Genomic DNA, 19,658 nt, shown 5'->3' with positions numbered 1-19,658 from the left:
CCCGACACAAGTTCATCCAAGTGATTTTTCAATCCTTCATGCTCCGATAGGGGGCAGATTGAGCCTTTTTTGGAAGGAATGTTGTCGCAGAGGGGCAGAGCCCTGGTTGACCCAAATTCTCCGGTTCGGTTACTCCATTCTCTTCACATTACTCGCCTGCTCTTCAGGCTCGGAGTTGTTTGTAGCCTTAACCCTAGAAATAGAGATTCTCGTGCAGAAAGCTGTCATGGAGGAGATCGACAGACCATCCCCGGAGTTTTTTTACAATCGTCTGTTCGTATTCCGCAAGTCATCAGGGGGTTGGAGGCCCGTACTGGATGTAAGCGCACTAAATTTGTTCGTCCAGAAGACCAAATTCAATATGGAAACGACTCGTTCAGTGTTGGAATCCCTTCGTCAAGGGGACTGGATGGTATTCCTGGATATGCAGAACGCATACTTCTACATTCTAATACCTTCGGTTTGTGTTCATGGGTAAGACCTACCAGTTTCGAGCTCTTTGCTTCGGCCTCTCGACAGCACCGCAAGTATTTACGCGAGCGTTAACTCTTCTGGGAAAGTGGTTACACCTGGTTAGGTTACGCTGATCCCTCGATTTGTTCAAGGGAAAATGAACGTGTTGGTGAACGGACTAAGTTGCCTTCTTCAAGTACTGCCGTTAGAATGGATATGTGGCACGCACGAACAACTAGACGCACGCAGTCAGTTGAAGTGTGCGAATAACTCTTATGACAGGGTTGTTCGAACTCTCGTCGCGCGAAGTGTTCATGAGTGCACAAGAGTTTTACTCTTATGACAGAGTTTTCGAATTCTCATTCCGTGAATTGTTCGTGCGCGCCTATTGTCATCAAGAGTTTTACTCTAATGACAGAGGGAGCCTGGTGCCTAAGGGTTTACGAATCTCTACAGGTAACTTTGACACAGTTCCTTTAGGTCCTGGTCACGTAACACGATTCCTGAAAATTCCGTCAGGAATCAGCGACAGAGTTCCTGTGGGTTCTCGGCACAACATTCCTTAAGGTCATGAGAAAGGTATTAACAAATAGATTCTGAACCCCTAGGTTCTCGTCCGAATCTCTCGGTTTCCGCAATCCAGAGGTTTCTAAAAACACTGGTTGACCTCCCCCCCCTCTACGGGATGGGCCTTCCAAAGGTGTGACTTGTTACGTCACTCTACGCTCCCAGCTGATTACTATATCAGCTAGTCTGGTTTCGCCAGCACTGATCCTTTCGTTTTCGAACGAACCACCCTCATTTTTCCCTCCACTTTCCCACTTTGAGTGGTTTGGTTAGCAGATGGAAATGAGCCAGGAATAAAAAATTCTTTACATTCCAGTTCATTTCCCTGGCAGGTTTTGGCTGATTTAGACGGTAGCAACTTTTAAGGAAAACCTGAAGACTTAGGTTTTTTAATAGTGATCTGAAAACTATTAAGCCTGAATACAAATGCTTGCGAATAACTGAAAAAATACAGAGCGAAATATAAACGGGAAAGAAATTATTTTCACACATCAAGGCCTGCCTGAACTGACTCTTAGTGTCTGATGGAGGGCGAGAAATAAACCCCTAAAAATAAAAGTAAAAGTAATTAGTTTTTCTCACTAGCGAGAAAGCGTTCGATGGCAACCCCTTCGGGTAAGCGGTCAATAGCAATTATGTCTGGCATTCTTGAAGCAAACTCCCACATACGAGACTTCACCCTTTTCGGGAGATTCGTTCCTGAGAAGTGTTTACAGAACTTCAATGGGTGTTGTTTAAAATTCATAAAGGCCGTAGGCCGTCCTGGAGCATGCTCTCTAGCCAAGACAAAACCGTGAGGTTATTGTCTTAAACTTGGTTCTACCGTTTGATGGAGGCAGCCTCCCCCGTCATTGTACCCTGGATATAACGACTTGCTTTTTACACGATAGGCGTCCGAATCCTTTTATTCTATCCTTTCAGGGTTATTGTTTCAAACAATTAGTCCTGATGTTGAAAGAACGATAGCAACAGCGTGGGCAACTTTCATTATGTTTACGAATATTTCAAACTCCGCCCACAGGTAACCAGACATCTGTTTTCTGTGTAATGAACACTGGCTAGCCCCTCACATACAGAGGAGGGGTAAACCAAAGGTGAAATGATCGCCTCTTTAACTGTATATTTTGTTTGAGAACATGTTTGCTTTCTTTCAAGAAAATATTACAGTTAATCAACGATCAAAATTCTTTCGGCAATAATGTTGCGATTCATCGCACATACATTATTCCCGCAACTTTTCTAATCCGTGGCCACGAAAATTTGTTCTAAAAAACCTGACAGACTTGATAGGCCAGGAAGAAGAAGAACGACTCTTATGTCCCGTGCTGACATTAAGATATCTCCGCAGAACAGAGTTTTCTGAGAGAATTAATTGTAGAAGAACATTCTCTAGCTAATGACGCAATGTTTCCTTTACTGAGAGTGAAAGCGCACGAAGTTCGAGCGGTAGCGACTTCTCTCGCTTTTCGACACAACTAGTTGCTATCTGCTATCCTAGAAAGTACCCTTTGGGAGGTGTAAATATGTGTTTGCTACGCATTATTTGAAAAGAAAAAAAAAATTGAAACAGTGTTTGAAGATTGTAAGTTTCTCGCTCCACTTTCGGTAGCTGGCATGTTGTTGGGAGGAACGACATAAGGGGTTGTTCCCTGTTAGCCTATGTTTCGCCTTGTACCAAGGTTGGCGAGTTAAAGGGAATTCTGGGGGTACAATGTACCTGGAGTACTCACCAATCATTTTAGTGTTAGTTTTGGTTGGTAAAGGTTTTTATTTCAGTGTAGGTGACATTATTTTCATGTTGTTTATTTCTGGTCTTAGCCCAAGGCAAGGGCGATATTTTTTTGTATCTTCGTTCAGTCAGCGGTGAACACCATGACTACGAGGATCTTCCACACCCCATGTAGAGGCACCCATTGGTCATATTCCAAGCCCTCTACTATGTAAGATGAGCACCGACCAGAGGCAATATTCTCCTGCAGTAGCTCTCTTACAAGATAAGGTACAACAGTGCTTTTGGGTATACTTATTTTCATGAATCGTATACGATTGTTGAAGTAAAACTTACATCCACACCCCCCATCCTTGCAATGGGTAATCAACTATATAATTGTTCGGTAAGACACTGCAATAGAAATGGATTTTCATTATAAAATGAAATTTTATTACATACTTACCGAACAATTATTAATTAAAGCCCTCCCTCCTCCCCACTAGTGGATGGCTGGGTAGAACGAATTGATGTTACCTGGACAGTTGTACCTACAGCTCCCTCGAGTGGAGGGAGATGACGTCACCTACATCAGCGATGGTAGCGCCACCGCGATAGTTCTGAATCTATTGTCTGCCGTCGTAGGGAACCTACAGCTATATAATTGTTCGGCAAGTATGCAATTAAATTTCATTTTATAATGAAAAACCATTTTTCTATCTATACTAATCTGTAGCTCTTTACACATACTGGTCCTGCAATCACTTAGCCCCCGAAAAGTCCCGTTGCAATTGCAAAGTAACTCAGTCACTAGTGCTGGTGTGAGCAGGTTGGCTAGCCTATTCTGCTACTCTCTGTTAACCGGCAGGGGTTAATTACACCTCGTAAAAGCTTTAACGGCTAGTTTCAGCTGTCGCCGAAATAATACTCCTTTGTAAAGAGCTACAGGTTTGTATAGCTAAGTAAAATACAAATAGTTTCCAAATTTGTCGGGTTTCTTCAATTTAAAAATTTCTTGTAATAGTTTGTTCTATGTGGTTTGATTTTTAGTGTTTATTTTTATATTTTTACAATGTGTATTGGTATTTTGACAAGAGTTCATATGTTTAGTGATTAAATGTCTATTAATGTGTGTACTTACTATTCACGAAACGTGTGTTTTGTAACTTGCTTCTTTTTGGATATGATAAAATTAAACTAATCTTTGCAGGTTGTCATGCAGCACCATGGATAGACTGGTTGTTCAATAGACTGGTAAGGCGACCAGTCAATCCAAGCCAACTCGCTGCAGAAGCAACGGCTAGTGGTAGGTATGGGTTATAAAAGTGTCATATTCAGTAAAGGGTTATAAAACATTCTCTAATATAATTCTGTAAAGTGTCATGAAAGTCTCCTATCATACTGTAAAGAATATTCTAGTGGTAAAAAATTTGCCTGGTGTAGTGAGGTGATGTCAGCTTTTTGTGGTATTGGTAAAAATCCTCCTTAAGGTGAAACATTGGGAGTGGCATTTCGAATGATAATTCTGTTTTGGGGTTGGATAATTGTATACAATAAATAGTATCTGAATTATTTTGCTAAGCCAAGCTCCAACCCATGTTAAAAAACGGCTTTTGAGCCAAGTGAAAAATCTATTTTTGGGTGAAAGAGCCATGTCGTGCTGATGGAAGTTCCTTCATAAGTAGCTTCCTAGGTTATATGTGACTACAGTGATATATCCCAGAGAATTTACCGAAGGTATCCAGAATTCTAACTCCTGGAGCGAGTATCCCTTAAAATTTCACAAAGGGATATCGCGTAAGGACGTATCTTGACACATCTCACAGCTATTTACACCCCAAATAGCGTTTTCACTTTGAGAGGGAAAGTGGCAAGAAAAAATAGGAGAGTCGTTAAAGAGGTAAACATTCGACTCTCCTAATGTACTGTAAATAGTTCGCCCAATCGCCACCGCGAGGCGCCACCAGGCCATTCTTTGTAGCTTCGTAGGTGTTGCAGATACAGTACCAAAGGGAGGGATTCATATCCTTTTACTAAAGGAGGGTGGGTCCATCAGGACGACATAGCTCTTTCACCCAAAAATAGATTTTTCACTTCGCTCAAAATCCATTTCTTGGGCTTAAACCATGTCGTGCTGATGGAAGTTTACCAGAGCATTAATGTATCTGTGGATATATAATAGTGCCGTTATCTCGAATTAACCATTTCCTATTTGGTCATTAAGACCAAAGACACTTGGTGTTACCGTAATACATCAATCAACTGAGCATACCATATCCCAGCTCTTCCTACCCCCAACAGGTAAAAGTCTATATAGACTCTAGGAAAAAACCTGAAAATTGTGAGTTCAAAAGAACAATTAGCAAGCAGAAGTATATCGTGTCCTTATATACGTAAAGCATAGTTTGTACTAATAGGTAATGAATAGAATACTGTACCTCCCAGGTCTGGATCTAGACAGATAGGTTTATGTTCATGTAGGAATCATAAAATAGTAATATAGACATAGTACAACCAAACTTACCTGTTTGCATGGTAAAGAAGACTTTAGTCTTACAAAGTCCTTGAGAGGATCAAGGATGCTCTGATATACATGATCTATAAAATCTTGAGGCGAAAGAGACGCAAAGATTCCTTCTATTGTTTATTTACAAGAAAAACAGAAATCATGATTGAAATTAGTATATTTATGCTAAACATATTGCATAAAAAGCATAACAGTAATAACAAAATAAATAAGTTTCATCTGAAAGAGAAACAAAAGCCACTCAAAGAAATAAAATATTTCACTGCATGATGTTATTACCAGGAACACTAAGCTTATAAAATGCTGGCACTTGTGTCCAATTATTATGCTTGAGGTTACCTAGTTAGATAAAACAGTTCATAGTGTCTTTAACAACACAATACTTATCATGATGATATACCTAAGTCTATCATGTACATCCTTCACTAAAAGTCCCTATTTGTGTACTGTCCTTTGCAGTAATCAAGCAGCAGGTTTTATTACACTACCTGCAGCTACCACATGAAATTTGATTTCCTGTAATTGCTTCGCGTAGTGCTTAAAGAATACCCTGGAAGACTTCCATCCAGTATAGGCACGCAGGTTTTCAAACGACATAGTCTGAAAGAAGTTTAGAGACGAGGCAACTTTTCTCGGATCGTGACCTGAGGGTGTACTGTCAGGATCCGCTCTGCGAATAAAGTAGGTGATTTTCGCCCTTATCTGTTTCAAGGATAACGTCGAACCAGAAGTCTCTCCCCTGAAAAGCTGACCTCCCTTAACTTAAAGTCTGAAGTTCTACGAAGATAGACCTTTAGGCATTCCACTGGGCAGAGGGATGCTTCTTCCTTCAGAGGGCAGATTCTCCAGGGACCCCCATCTCTTAGTGGGCAGCTCGTTCTTGGCGAGAAACGTTGGATCCGGAAAAATTATTCAGATCTCCATTCGTTGTAAACTGAATGTAGCCATCATCCCTCGAGAGGGCCACTATTTCACTAACTCTGGCTCCTGAGGCTAGTGCAAATAAAAATATCACCTTCTGAGTCAAGTCTTTCAGCGAGCAATCTTCATTGTTCAAAGTTGAAGCCAGATGAACCTTATCCAAGGACCATGAAATGGGCTTTGGAGGGGCTGCAGGTCAAAGTTTTGTGCAGCCTTCTGGAATTTTGTTGAAGATTTCATTGGAAAAGTTCACCTGGAAGGCGTATAGAATCGGCCTAGCCAATGCAGATTTACAAGTAGCCGCTAATCCTTGTCCGTGAAGATGGATGAAGAAGGACAAACAGAAGTCCGTAGGAATCTCTTGCGGTTTCTTTGCCTTAACAAAGGCTACCCATTTCTTCCAGGAAGACTCGTATTGTCTTCTTGTTGACTTTGACTTATATTCTTCTAAGAAGTTAATACTGTCTGCAGAAATCCCGAACCTTTTCTTAACCGCTAGGGTGAGAAAATCATGAGATGAAGGTTCTGGGTTTTCTCTGATGAAGCGTAGACAGTCGATTTCTGCACTTGCTGAGTTAGAACTGGTTCCGACAACGGGATCAGCTTCAGGCGTAGTTCTGTTATCAGAGGGAACCAGACACTGCCTGGCCACTTGTGGGCCACTATCGCTGCCCTCCCCCGAAAGGATCTCAATTTGTCGAGGGCTTTCAACAACAGGTTGGTTGGTGGGAACAGGTAAATCCTGGACCATCTGTTCCAATCCAAGGACATCGCGTCCGTTGCTTCCGCTAGAGGATCCTCGTACGGGGCTACATACCGGGATAGCTTCTTGTTGTCGCTCGTTGCGAAGAGATCTACTTGCAGTCCTGGGACTTTGTTCAATATGAAGGAGAATGATCCTGCATCTAGGGACCATTCGGACTCTTTCGGGTTGATCCTGGATAGAGCATCCGCTGTCACATTGTGGAATCCTTGGAGGTGGACTGCTGACAAGTGCCACCTCATCTTCTTGGGTAGATGAAAGATGGCCAACATCACTTGATTTAATTGAGGCGATCTCGAACCCTGTCGATTTATGCATCTCATTATCACTTCGCTGTCTAAAACCAGACGAATGTGGATTGAGCAGCGAAGTCTCAGTTTCTTCAGATAGAAAAACTGCTATGGCTTCCAGAAAGTTGATGTGGAAGGACTTGAAGAGGGGAGACCAGGTTCCCTGCACTTTCCGACGATGAGTGTGACCTCCCCAACCTTCCTTTGAGGCATCCGTGTGAACGGTGACTGCTGGTGGAGGTGGTTGCAAGGGTACCTTTCTTCTTAGGTTCTTTGCTTCCGACCATGGCTTGAGTATGGATCGCAGACGATTTGGTAATGGTCTTTGTAGATCTCTTCGATCATTGTAAGCGTATTTTCTCCAGACTCCTGATGCATCTTTTAACTGTGCTCTCAAAAGTGGGTCCGTCAAAGAGGCAAACTGGAGAGACCCCAACACTCTCTCCTGTTGTCTTCTTGATATTCTTCGAGATTGAAGAAGTCTTTTGACGGACCTTGCTACCTCCTTCCTCTTTGCTGCTGGCAAAGAGAGGCAATGTGACTGTAGGTTCCAGTGAACTCCCAGCCACTGGAACTTTTGAGCAGGAGAAAGCCGAGACTTTTTCAGGTTGATCTTGAACCTTAGGTTTTCTAGGAATTGAATCACTTTTCTGGAGGCTTGCATGCATTCTTCTTTGGATGCTGCCCACACCAGCCAATCGTCCAGGTAGGCCATCACCTGGACACCTTTGAGGCGTAGTTGTCGAATGACTGCGTTCGCAAGCTTTGTGAATATTCTTGGAGCAATGTTCAGACCGAAGGGCATGGCTCTGAAAACGTATTTTCTTTTCTGGAGCTTGAACCCTAGGTAGGGGGAAACTTGACGGTTGATTGGTACATGCCAGTAAGCATCCGTTATGTCTATGGAGACTGTATGGCCGTTTGGGCAGAAGGGTCCTTATGTGCTGAAGCGTCAGCATTCTGAACTTGTAGTTCACAATTAACTTGTTGAGTGGTGATAAGTCCAGAATGACTCCGAGCTTTTCCGAATCCTTCTTCGGAACACAGAATAGCCTTCCTTGAAATTTGATGGACTTTGCTTTCCTTATGACTCTCTTGTCCAGTAATTCTTGAACATATTCTTCCAGAACTGGGGTTGATGGTTGGAAGAATTGAGGAAAGCTTGGTGGAGTTGAGTTCAGGCTGTGGGCCCAAGGATCGAAGGTCCACCGATCCTGAAAATGGAGAAGTCTCCCTCCTACCGGCAGCATCTCACTTAGAGTGCTGACTTTAGGATTTACCTCCTTGGCCACGACCACCTCTGTTGCCCCTGCCTCTGAAGGGGCGTCTAGAGGAGCCCCGAAAGGAACCTCGAGACTTTGGTTTGAAAGAAGTTGACTGCCTTTCGAAAACTGGGATGAACACTGCCGACTGGGATGCCAGAGTTTGGGGCACCAGTTGAATGGTGGTGGTGGGTTGTGCCACCGTCTGGGGCACCGTGGCCATGGGAAGCTGTTGCTGCTTTGGCCGAGAGGGCAAGCGAGGTCGTTTAGATTTATTCTTCGGCTGAGGACCCTCGTCAGCAGAAGATTTCCTTTTTGAAGACAAGCCCCACTTGGAGAGGAGATTTATATTCTCCGAGGCAGCTTTGTCTACAACCTCCTTGACCACTTCGCTTGGGAAGAGGTCTTTTCCCCAGATGTTGGAAGCTATCAGCTTCCTAGGTTCGTGTTTAACAGAAGCGGAAGCAAACACGAACTCCCTACAGGCCCTTCTGGCCTTGATGCAGTTGTACAGGTCCTTTGTTACCGTAGCCAAGTGAGCCTGGGCAAAGACCATGTACATATCCGGGGTCTCAGGAATGCTAGGCATCGTCTCTAGCCCTGTTTGTCGGGACATGGAAGCAGCCAGGCGTTCCTTAGTCTAATGTTCTCTCTTCAGGAGAAAATCTGTCAGCTTTGGGAGGTCTTCGATGAACTGACGTCCAGCGATATCAGCCTCCAGCTTCCCGACTGTGAAGGTGACATGAACATCCTTCCAGTCCTTGTCGTCTGATGGAAAAGCAAGGGAGAAAGGCTTGCTTTCTTCTAATGTGGGGCAAGGCTTTCCTGCCTCCACGTCCTTCAAAGCTGCTGTAAACCCTTTATCCATAATGGGAAAAGCACTATGGGGGTCAGCAACAAACAATGGATTTATTTTTCTAAGAGCCGGCACATTTGAACTAGTGAAAGCCCTCTCTTTCAAAGTCTTAGAAAATAAGGCTTGTGCCTTAGCAAGCTCAAGGACAATCGTCTCCTTGGGCTCCGTCTCTTCTTTTGATGCCGGTTCAGTTCTGAGACGGACGTAACAATCCGGATAGGCCCCTCTACTGGGCCAGAACTCGATTTCCTCTACTGGCACAGTGCCCAGTTTCTCCGAGAGGAAAATCTTGCCTGCTGACATAGGCATATGCTCTACGTACCTCCAAGGGTTATCGTCAGAGAAAACGGGAAGGTCCTTAATCTTCAGCTTCTTCGGGGTTAAACGTGAAGATACCAATTGCTCGATCTCTGTCCGAAAGGTGGCTTCCTTCTCGGACGACCTCCTCTGTAAGTCCTGCACCATGGAGATCAAGGAGTGAAGAGTGCTCGTGATCGACTCGAGCTGAGGTGGTTGAGAGGAAGTTGATGGTGCCGGTTCGGCCGCTACAGCTGAAGAAACCAAAGCCACTTCGGCATTATCAACATTACCTTCAGGGGGGGCAACTGCCTCCTGATCCAACTCTTCTACGAGGAGATTCTTCTTCGTCTCCTTGGAGACGACAGACATGTTGTCGTCCAAATGGATACCCTCCAATGTATCTGCAACGTCAGGTTCCTTGGTCTGCTGAACCTGAAGTTGAACCAAGGGGATCTCAGGTTTCGTCTGGGGTATGATAGCGTCATCATGAGCTCTGGGGAAAAGACAGTCCCTCATCCTAGCATTAGGAAGGTATGGGCCCGAAGCATTATTTTGAAAGCCCCTGACCCATTTATGCAGCGTATCCCTAGCTGCATCCCTAGACTCTAGAGTCTTTTGGTCATCAAAAGCCTCTTTTACCAAACTTTCACAAATGGCACATACCTGCGGGTCCCAATACTTGAGAACCCCTTTGGTGACAGAGCAGCGAGCATGAGCCCTGCACACTCCATGTCCGTAGAAGCTCTTGCTACGGACTCTACAAAAGTTGTTCCCGCACTCGGGATGCTCCTCCTGTAAAGAAAAGAAAAACAATTGAGTTTTCTGTGAAATCTTCAGATTTCGACTTAGATTAAGTTATTATACTTAGCTTTGATAGGGTAAGCTATAAGGTAGGAAAGACACCTACATGTGTCTCCTGTCCAGCCACTTGCTATGACCTCCTCCCATATTGAACCAGGAAATTCATAAAGAATTGATTACTGGAAGAAAATATCCAAGATATATAGTGTCTTCTTGACACGTCTTCCATTATGTTCAATATGGTGGATAAATCTAATGGAAATTAACCATTAATAAAAGAGAGAATCATTTCTCCTAAATGATGGTCTCACAAATGGCTGCCCAAGAACCACCTGTAGGTTGGAAAAAAGTTTTTTAGGGTACAGCAGTAGCTGGCGGCAATATGCCGTCAGTATTGCCGGTCCTGCCAGCACGTGTCAGACCTGCCGACGCTGCCGGCCCCGCCGACGCTGCCGGCCCCGCCGACGCTGCCGGCCCCGCCGACGCTGCCGGCCCCGCCGACGCTGCCGGCCCCGCCGACGCTGCCGGCCCCGCCGACGCTGCCGGCCCCGCCGACGCTGCCGGCCCCGCCGACGCTGCCGGCCCCGCCGACGCTGCCGGCCCCGCCGACGCTGCCGGCCCCGCCGACGCTGCCGGCCCCGCCGACGCTGCCGGCCCCGCCGACGCTGCCGGCCCCGCCGACGCTGCCGGCCCCGCCGACGCTGCCGGCCCCGCCGACGCTGCCGGCCCCGCCGACGCTGCCGGCCCCGCCGACGCTGCCGGCCCCGCCGGCATCTTCCGGCAGGCCGGCACTTGCCGGGGCTGCCGGCCTGTCTGGGCTTAAATACTGTCTTAAATTAAGATGGATGGAAGGCACAGGCCGGCTGCCGGCAAGCAACACAGTTGCCGGCAGCCGGTCATAGTATTCTTGCCGTTGGCTCATCGATCAGCGATGTCCAAGGCGAGAGGTGGCAGCAAACTGCCAGCCTAACCAACCATATAGACGCCGGCAGAACTAACTGCCGGCGGCTAGCTCATAAAGAAAGTCAAAGATAAAGATAGAGGACGGCAAAGAATCGGCTATGCCGGCCAACATCCTGAAAGAGTGTGCCAGTGGAAGAGGGAATTAATTTCGGGCTTCCACTCAACCATATCCCATCATAAGGCATATGGAAGGCAGTCCAAGGGAGGACTCGAGGACACACTCAAAGATATGAGGTTACCTGCCAGCAGCCGACAGGAGACCTCAGGCTAGTTCTACAGACACCCACAGGGACATATGTAGGACCACGGCCAGGAGGGTGATGGTTCATCCAACACAAAAGAGATAGTGGGGCAGGGGTAAAAAGTCCATAAGTAAGGTAATACCCTAAGGCGTTACCTAACCTGAAGGATTCTGATCTCAAAAGTAACCTCAAGTAGGGGAAATCATTTCCCCAGATTGGGTTAAGCAATAAGAGAACGCCCATAGGACGCAACTCATAGAGAACAGAATCTCGTACTAGGGATCTTAACCAAGGAAGAATCCTATCTTCCAGTTAAAAACCCCTAGTACAGGACTATCTGCTAGAACAGGAAAAGAGGAAATTGTAAAACAATAACCTCAAATTGGCCTAGGGAGGACTAGCCTCCTGAAGAGCAACTAGACTAACTGGGAAGTCATTTCCCAAGGTAGCAAGATGCCTAACACAGACTTACTCTGATGTCCCGTCCTCAACTCCAAACCCGAGGATTGGCAAAGAATCAGCTATGCCCGTCCGAGGAAAGGAGAGAGAAACGAAACGCCCCAGCAAATTTTGCCCGAACATAGGTCACAGCAAAGTTAACTGAGGATAGCCTAGGCTAATCAGAGGGAAAGGGAATTACTCTTAGATCTCGTAGAGATAGTATTGACTTAAAAGGTATAGGAGATATCAACCTCCCCTTAAAAGACAATACAAGAGCAATAAACGGATTTTGAGCGAAGCGAAAAATCTATTTTTGGGTGAGATAGCCATGGCGTCCTGATGGAAGGTTCCTTTTTGGTAGCTTCCTTGGGTATATAACTACTAAGATATTCCCAGAGAATTTAACCACAGGTTATCACAGAATTCTAACTTCTGGAGCGAGTATCCTAAAGGTTTCCCTTTAAGACATCGTATATCAACAGGGGACGCATGTATTAACGCGCCACATAGCTATCTGCACCCCATACAGAGTTAACACTTCGATATGGAGGGACGGAGAATAGCTGGGGAGCTGTTCCACAGCTAATCTCGTCCGTGGCTACTTTTGGTACTCGAGACGTAAACAAACGGGCGCCATTGCTAAATGATGTCACGTCCGTCCTCATCCTGAAGCCAGTTGCTTGCCGATCACCATGATACAGCAGCGCAGGGTGGGACCTGACAAACTGAACGAAGTAGCAGGGAGGGTCCATCAGGATGCCATGGCTATCTCACCCAAAAATAGATTTTTCGCTTCGCTCAAAATCCATTTTTTGGGCTCAAGCCATGGCGTCCTGATGGAAGAGTACCAGAGAATCAATGTATCGTGGTAGATTTTCCCCTTGTAGTGTAAGTGCCTAGGGCTTTGACAGGATAAGCATAGTAACCTCAATAGGAGAACCGATGGGAAGAAACTTCCTGCCCCCCCTGGCAGCGAAGTCCCAACGGACCATGCCGAAGATCAAAGTGGTCATCGAAGGGCTACTCACCTTGCTGGGAGAACATGAAGAACTCGGAGACAAGACTGAATGGTTGGCATTCATATAGGAACATTCACAAAGGCAGACAAGTGGTGGTTAGGCACTGTATGTGAATAGAGAGTCGTCTGGTCTCTAAGGTATGATGTAAGTAAGTATTCGTGTAGGAATATTACATTGCAGAAGTGAGTATATGATAAGGGTTGAACCCTTAGTCATCTTCATCGACATAAGAGGAAGGGGATAATAAAACTATGACAGTCATGTATTTCATAGTATAAGTAGGAGCGGATTGAGACGCACAAGTAATAAAATGTTAAGGAAATACAATAAAATTGTAAAAGTTATTTACAATAAATTATAATGTACATAGTCATGAAAGACTTGCTCTTGAATCTGAAAGGGAATTTCAAATTATTAGTAGGCACTCGTTCCAGAGGAACGTCAGTCTATTAAAATAAAACACATCATGCTCTAGGCATGCGGCACTCATGTGACGACTATGACATTTCACCTGGGAGAAGAAAAGTCTATGAAAAAGCACTTAAGTGTTTTTGAAATCACTACGTATCACGCGAGGGTCAACATAGGCACCCGAGGAGTTAGAGTCCCAAGTAACTCACTGTTCTATGCAGAGTTAGGTGCTGGTTTCATAACACTACCTGCGGCTACCACAAAATATTTGACTTCGTGCACTTGTTTCGCATAATGTTTGAAGAAAACACGTGAGGATTTCCAGCCTGTGAAACTCCTAAGACTTTCGAAATCCATACTCTGAAAGAAATTCAGAGACGATGCAACTTTTCTAGGATCGTGACCGGCGGGTGAACTGTCAGGATCCGCTCTGCGAATGAAGTAGGTGATTTTCGGTCTTAGTTGTTTCAGTGACAGGTCGCTGTCCGAAGTTTCTCCTTTAAAGAGTTGGCCTCCACCAAAGTCCGAAGTTCTATGAAGATAGACCTTGAGGCTCTCTACTGGACATAGAGAGGCATCTTCTTTCAGGGGGCAAATTCTCCAAGGGCCCCATCTTTTGGTGGGTAATTCGTTTTTGGCGAGAAACGTCGGATCCGGGAAGAGGGTAAGGTCACCTGAATCTGTAAACAGGATGTGGCCCTCGTCCCTTGATAATGCCACTATTTCGCTGACTCGGGCTCCTGAAGCAAGAGCAAAAAGAAAGATAACTTTCTGAGTCAGATCCTTGAGAGGGCACGAATCATTGTCCAAGTTGGAGGCAAAATGGAGTTTATTGAAGATGTCGTTGGACAGATCAATCTGGAAGGCATATATTAGTGGTCTAGTCAAGGCCGATTTGCAAGTAGAAATCGTGTTGGCTGCCAAGCCCTGTCCGTGAAGGTGAATAAAGAAGGACATGCTAAAATCAATGGTGATTTCCGTAGGATTTTTGCCTTGACGAATGAGACCCATTTTCTCCAGGATGATTCGTATTGCCGTCGTGTGGATTCGGTCTTGTATTCCTCGAGGAAGTCTAGACTTTTCTTCGAGATCCCAAGCCTTTTCTTCGCGGCTAGGGAGAGAAAATCATGAGATGAAGGTCCTTGATTTTCGATGATGAAGCGAAGACAGTCGACTTCTGTACTTGCTGGGAGAGTACTGGGCCCGGGAGAGGGATCAGTGTGGGCTGCAGCTCTAGGACCAGGGGGTACCAATTGCTCCGGGGCCACTTGGGAGCCACTAGGGCCGCTGTCACTTTGAAGGTTCTCAGCTTGGAGAGGACTTTCAGCAGAAGGTTGGTGGGAGGGAACAGGTAGATCTTGGACCATCTGTTCCAGTCCAGTGACATGGCGTCCACTGCTTCTGCCTTGGGGTCCTCGGACGGGGCTACATATCGAGGAAGTTGATTATTGTCGCTCGTTGCGAAGAGATTGGTCTGAAGTTCTGGGACTTGGTGAGAGATGAAGGAGAATGATCTTGCGTCTAGAGACCATTCCGACTCTATCGAACTTGTCCGGGATAGAGCGTCCGCCGTCACGTTGCGGTATCCGTGTAGGTGAACTGCAGACAGGTGCCATTTCTTCTTCTCTGCCAGACGGAAGATTGTCAGAAGCACCTGATTTATCTGGGGCGATCTTGAGCCTTGGCGATTGAGACATCGAACTACCACCAAGTTGTCTAAGGATAGACGAATATGGATCGAGGGAGGCGGGGAGAGTTTCTTCAGCGTTAGAAGGACCGCCATGGCCTCCAAGATGTTGATGTGAAACGTCTTGAATAGGGGAGACCATGTGCCTTGAGCCTATTTTTGGTGGGAGTGACCTCCCCAACCCTCCAGCGAAGCATTCGTGTGGATGTTGAGTGATGGAGGTGGGTGTTGAAGAGGAATGGACCTTTTCAGGGCCTTTGCTTCCGACCACGGCTTGAGGAGCAGCCGAAGTCTGTTTGGGAGCCGTCTCTTGAGGTCTCTTCTAGCGATGGATGCGGAACGTCTCCAGACTTCCGCGGCATCCTTTAGCTGTGCACGTAGCACTGGGTTTGTCACTGAGGCGAACTGTAGAGAGCCTAGAACTCGTTCCTGCTGACGTCTTGAGATCCGTTTGGATTTCAGCAGTCGCTTGACAGACCCTGCTATTTCCTTCCTTTTATTCTGGGGGATGGAAAGGCGGTGTGACTGAAGGTTCCACTGGATTCCTAGCCATTGGAACCTTTGAGCTGGAGAGAGGCGAGATTTCTTCGCGTTTATCTTGAATCCCAGGTGTTCTAGGAACTGGGTGACTTTGTTGCAGGATTTTAAACAATCCTCGGGCGATGGAGCCCAGGCTAGCCAGTCGTCGAGGTAGGCCATCACCTGGACGTCTCGGAGGCGCAGCTGTTGAACGATGGCATCTGCCAGCTTTGTGAAGATCCGAGGGGCCACGTTGAGGCCGAAGGGCATGGCCCTGAAGGCGTAGCTTTTCCTTTGGAGTCGAAATCCTAGGTAGGAGGAAGCGCGGTGGTTCATTGGAACGTACCAATAGGCATCCGCCAGGTCTATGGAGACCGTGTAGGAACCCTGAGGCAGAGGGGTCCTTATCTGATGAAGAGTCAGCATCTTGAACTAGTTGTTCGCTATGAACTTGTTGATAATGACTCTGAGCTTGTCGGAATCCTTCTTGGGGACGCAAAACAGTCTCCCTTGGAACCTGGTTGACTTTACCCTCCTAATCACCTTCTTGTTCAAGAGATCTTGGACATATTCTTCCAGAAGGGGGGTTGATTGTTGGAAGAATTGCTGGAAGGTTGGGGGTGGTTGAGTCCAACTCCAGCCCAGACCCTTGTTGACGATGCTGTGTGGCTAGGGATCGAAGGTCCGACGATCCTGGAATTGGCGGAGTCTTCCTCCCACCGGAAGCACTTCATTGCTTCTGGTGTCCCGAGGGTTTACCACCTCGGCCGCTAGCTCCCTTTCCTCCTCTGCCTCTGGAGGGACGGCGAGATGCGTCTCTGCCTGCACCTCTGCTTGAGCCTCTACCTTTGGGACGAAAGGTAGTCGTCTGTTGCTCAAAGGCAGGAGTGAAAACCGGTGATTGGGACAAGACCGGTTGGGTGACCAGCTGAAAGGTCTGTTGTGGCTGAGCAGCCACTTGGGGAGTAGCGGGTCCCGGAAACTGCCGTCTCTGTTGACGTTGCTGGGGTTTCGGCTTGGAAGATCTCCTCTTAGGTTGAGGGCCGTCGTCCTGAGAGGATTTCCTCTTCTTCGACATGCCCCACTTGTGAAGAAGGTTCCTGTTCTCCGTGGCGGCCTTGTCGGTAATCTCTTTCACCAGATCAGAGGGAAAGAGGTGCTTACCCCAGATGTTGGAGGAAATCAGCCTCCGGGGTTCGTGTCTCACTGTGGCACTTGCGAACACGAATTCACGACAGGCTCTCCGAGCCTTCATGAAGCTGTATAAGTCCTTGACTACAGTCGCCAGATGCGTCTTGGCGAGCACCATGTAGTGGTCGGGGACTCTAGTGTCACCGGCCATGACGTCAAGCTGGACCTGGAGGGACATGGATGCGGCAAGCTTTTCTTTCGTATCTTGTTCCCGACGAAGGAGAAGGTCATTAAGTTTCGGGAGGTCTTCGGTAAACTGACGTCCAGCAACGTCAGGATCTAGTTTTCCCACCACGAAGGTATGTTGGACATCCTTCCAGTGTCGAGCATCGGGGGGAGTGACCAGGGAGAAGGGTCTGCACTCCTCCAGTGCAGGGCAAGGTTTCCTTTCTTCCACTGCCCTGTGTACCGCTGCGAAGGCCTTTTCCATGAAGGGGAGGATCGCATCATCAGGTGCGACGTAGGTAGGGTGCTTCTTGCTCAACGCTGGAAGCTTTGGGTAGGTAAAACCCCTACTTTTAAGGGTGTTGGCCATCATAGCCTGGGCCTTCGGGAGATCGAACACTATCACCTCCTTAGGTTCGGTCTCTTCTTTAGAGGCAGGTTCGGATCGAAGCCGGACGTAACAGTCCGTGTAAGCCTCAAAACTTGGGAAGAACTCTACTTCTTCCAGGACAACCGAGCCGACCTTCTCACTGATGAAGATCCTGCCCGTTGCGATCGGCATATGCTCGGCATACCTCCAGGGGTTGGTATGCGAGCATGCAGGGAGGTCCTTAACCGAAATCCTTTTCGGTTCCTTGGAACTTCCCATGGTCCTGATGTATTCGTGTGTCTCACGGAGTTTCTTGTCCATGATGGCTGCGAGCATCCGAAACATCTCCTGGGCGCTGGTTGGGATGGGGTCCGGGGTGGCGGAGGTAGACGGGAGTGATACTTCCGTCGGTGTAGGAGTTGGGGTGGTGGTGGAAGGCGGAGCGACCTCTTGCTCCGACCCAGCGTATTCCACTTGGTCCTACTCATAGTCCAATTCTTCGGCCATGAGGTTCCTCTCCGTTGTCTCCGACACTTCCGACATACTCTCCGCGTTGTCGGTATCCAGGCGACACTCGTGCATGGTCTGAGCCATGACAACATCGGGTTCCACCGTGATCTGGACGGTGGGGATCTGATCCTTGGGGACCACAGAGTCTGGGGATGCCTTTGGGAACAGTAAGGCCCTCAAGTCTTCGGTGGCAAGGTACGGTCCAGTGGCGTTCTTCTGGAAGCCACGCACCCATTTGCGTAGCTTCTCTCGAGAAGCGTCACTAACCTCCGCTGAGGGAGGGTTATTGAACGCCTCGACCAGGCGTTCCTGGCAGACCGTACAGTTCAGTGGGTCCCAGAACTTCAGATCACCTTTTTTGTTTGCACAAGGGCGTGAGTCCTACACGCCGTGTGCCCATAAAAGTGCGGGCGCTTCACTCCACAGAAGCCATGGTCGCACTTCACGTACTCCTCCTGTAAGAGAAAGAGGACGTGAGTATGGGGGAGTCATAAGGATGACTTCTATTTTAAGGTTAAGTATTAAATGATTAATTTTTAACCTAATATTAAGTGGTAGAAACACTGTGACGTTCAGAGAGTGGGCGGAAAAGAAGGAGATAGACACATCCTCCGTGTAACCCGCCCGGCCGGTTACCGTAACCTTATCCGTAGGCAATTTGTTGTGACCGAGGACACAGGGACGAATTCAACATAGCATGCCATGAAGGCAGTGGTAATTCTAGTGGGGATTGCCAAGGATATAGAACTGGGACTGAGGCCACTCAGACCCTAGGATTGGGAACGTAGAAGATCCCATAGGGTAACAGTTTCCGGTAACCGGCCGTGCTAAGATACACGTAGCATGCTGGAAATCTGTGATATGCAAGAAGACAGCATGGTTACTAATGGAACGGTAAAGCAATACCTATCCATTATGTAATCAAACCATCTGGTTGCGATGTAGGGCTATCAACATCAGATGATAGCTAGTAGAAGGGGGTGCAAGTCGCCATGACGCCTCCGGAAGGCTCCGGCAGACCGCCGGCACGCCGGAGGCCGCTCCAGCAGAGTTTCTGGCATTAGGGAAGACAATATAGAAGTCAAGAGTAATACCAGGGTGGCGGCCGCCAGCACAGCGGCGGCACGCCGGCGGGGAGTGGCGGCTCCGTCCGGCTGCCGGCTTGGTGACAGGAACTAGGATGGTTATAGCAGAACCGGACTGCCGGCAGCGGATGCCGGCACTCCGGGGGCCGGCCGGTGGACGGACGACTGAAGCTATGAGGAAAGAGGGAAGGCTATCGGCTAGGCGCCGGCGGCAGGCAGCAGTCCCCCGGCACATGGAGGGCTGGCGGCCCAGAGGGCAAGGGATAAGTCACCAAGGTAGGAGGTGGGTATCACCGACAGTGGAGGCGGCAAGGGACCGGCACCAGGATAGTGAAAGAGACAGAAGGAGGGATGTAGGGGTCTGGCCACGGACCCCTAGACATCCCACCTGAGTGGGTGTACCCATGATAGAGGCTAGCCCTATCACCCAGAAGCAGGGGCCGCAGAGGACCGGGAGCTAAGGGAGCCCAAGGGAGGGCAGGGAACACCCAAGAGGGGGGGAGAACCCCTGCAGACAGAACGCATCCAGTGGCTAACCCCATAGGACACTATGAAGGGTATATGTACCAGAGCGGACTGCACACAGGAGCTCAAGGTAGCCCTATCA

The 19,658-nt window shown here is 47.7% G+C and overlaps 1 long non-coding RNA gene across 1 annotated transcript in view; it reads left to right on the top strand.

Annotated features, from left to right (window-relative positions):
• Positions 1-19,658, top strand: part of LOC137639172 (uncharacterized) — a 76,736-nt gene that overhangs the window by 33,836 nt on the left and 23,242 nt on the right. The window contains exon 2 of the long non-coding RNA XR_011044251.1: positions 3,939-4,034. This is a non-coding gene — a long non-coding RNA (uncharacterized lncRNA). The remainder of the gene's footprint in view (positions 1-3,938; positions 4,035-19,658) is intronic.

The sequence above is a fragment of the Palaemon carinicauda genome, chromosome 4 (assembly GCF_036898095.1).
Source record: "Palaemon carinicauda isolate YSFRI2023 chromosome 4, ASM3689809v2, whole genome shotgun sequence".
Lineage (NCBI taxonomy): Eukaryota > Metazoa > Arthropoda > Malacostraca > Decapoda > Palaemonidae > Palaemon > Palaemon carinicauda.
Note: the sequence above shows the minus strand (reverse complement) of the source record. Positions and strands in the feature narration are given on the sequence as shown.